General features: G+C 33.3%; 1 long non-coding RNA gene across 1 annotated transcript; it reads right to left on the bottom strand.

Moving 5' to 3' along the window:
* Nucleotides 1–1,419, bottom strand: LOC105787254 (uncharacterized). The gene is made up of 3 exons (XR_008194141.1): nucleotides 1,303–1,419; nucleotides 1,125–1,239; nucleotides 1–128 (listed from the first exon to the last, which is right to left on the bottom strand). It is a non-coding gene; the product is annotated as an uncharacterized LOC105787254 (long non-coding RNA).
* Between the last annotated feature and the right edge of the window lie 647 nt (nucleotides 1,420–2,066).

The following is a 2,066-nucleotide window of genomic DNA, read 5'->3' as shown; positions in this document are numbered from 1 at the left end:
AACCAAAAATGTCCAGACATTCCAAAATTTCCAAAACTCTCAAACCCAAATTTAAATAAATTAAATTTACAAAAATATGGTTATAATTGAGCTCCCGTCGCACCGACCCACCTAAGTTTAAGTGTTACCTGAAAGTGACAGACAAACAGTAAGTGATTTTTCATAACTCAGTGTGTAACTTTAAGCAAAATAGAATTACAAATTTAATTTCAGATTTATTACGTAGCAAAGCAGATACAGAACGTATATCTTATACAAAATCAGAATCAAATACAAATTTACAATCCTACCCCTATCTGCTACACACCATCTCCAACCATCCTTACACATCATATAGGGTATTAAATACTCATCCAACCCTACGCACCACTTAGTGTCGGTATGACACTTTTCAGAATATTTACAACAGAGCTGCCAGTATATTAGGCGATTTATCGCCGTTTATAGAATTATATATATGTGGTTGAGCCACCAAATACGACAGATTATTACACTGCCCACATTTCCTCCATATATCAAACCCCACCCCAAATGCAAATGTAATACTAACAGATAACAAATATATTTATGATGTACATGCTCAGAATAACAGATACAGATCATACATAAAATTTATCAGATAATACATTGCATGTTACAAATTTTACTTATATATTTATATCAAATGTCACGCTAACGACTGGCCAAAATTCATGTTTTATAGCTTAATTATAACATACCGACCCTACGGTAGGCTTACGTTTGATCCAAACGATACTTACGGCCCTAGGGAAAAATTCAAAAATTTGGGCTCACACGGCCTAAATGGCCAGCCCGTATGGCCCACATGGCCTGGAGCACAGCAAAAATAGCCCAGACCGTGTGTCTCACATGGTCCAGCACACGGCCATGTGGCGTCGACTGTGCAATTTTTTGACTTTTTTCGTTTGCTGTTTTTCATGTTTCTCGTTACACAACTTGTTCGATTTTTTTGCAAAAATACCCACAAGGCTTTCGAAACCTAAACACATCAATTAAAAGCACTATTTGAGATGATTTTCTAACTCGATTCACAACAAACGATAAAACTAATTTTAACATACTATCACAGAATTACGACATTAAAACTCAAATCAATTTCTCACCTTCAAGAAAATAATAGTTCACCAAAAATTCTAATTCGTCGGTGGATTAATCGTCTCTCCAACATCACCTAGAAAAGCAACGGATTGAACTTATCGAACGTTTTCAACCTACAAACTATGGAAAATAACAATAAGAATGAACCCACTTACAACACGAGAAGGGTTCAAGAGCACTTACACAAACAACTGACAAAAAAGAAACCACACACGTCGAAAACGAAACGAATAGCAAGAATGAGTGGAAGCAACGTCGTAAATAGGGAGGATGAACAAAAGAAAAATAAAGAAATTCCAATGATTAAGGCTGAAAGAGAAACGACAACGTGAAAATTTGGGAAATAAAGGCACAAACGTGGGAAAGAAAAATAGGAGCAGGTTTTTTGAAAATCAATTAAAATAATAATAATCAAAAAATAAAATAAAATAACTAACATACAAACAAAACCATTGAACATGGGAATATGGTTTTAGGAAAAAGAAATTAAACTATTAATTTAATAATTAAAACTTATTTATTTTCAAAAGAATTCTATCCCACTATTAACTAACTAGATTTTTAGGGTTTAATAAAATCCAAACTCATCTAAAGAGTTGAGGTAGCACCAAAATTTACGTAAAATTAAATTTCCATAATGCTCACATAAAGGATCAAACACACAACCATAGGATAAGTTTACATCTTACCACCAAATTAACAAGCTCATTATGACACAAATTGAACGGAAATAATATTTAAGTCCAACGAATAAAGATAGGTCTAGGAACAAAAATAATTGAATTTCCCAAAAAAGAAATTTGAATCCAAGACCTCCATCACACAAACAAAGCACTTAACCTCTGAACTAGATAATAATCAATAACAAAATTTAACAAATTAGAAACTTAAATTTTTTGGGTGGTACAAGAGCGGTGCGATGCGTTTAGCTTTCTTTTTGTCTCACG

The sequence above is a fragment of the Gossypium raimondii genome, chromosome 1, assembly GCF_025698545.1.
Source record: "Gossypium raimondii isolate GPD5lz chromosome 1, ASM2569854v1, whole genome shotgun sequence".
Taxonomy (NCBI): domain Eukaryota; kingdom Viridiplantae; phylum Streptophyta; class Magnoliopsida; order Malvales; family Malvaceae; genus Gossypium; species Gossypium raimondii.
Note: the sequence above shows the minus strand (reverse complement) of the source record. Positions and strands in the feature narration are given on the sequence as shown.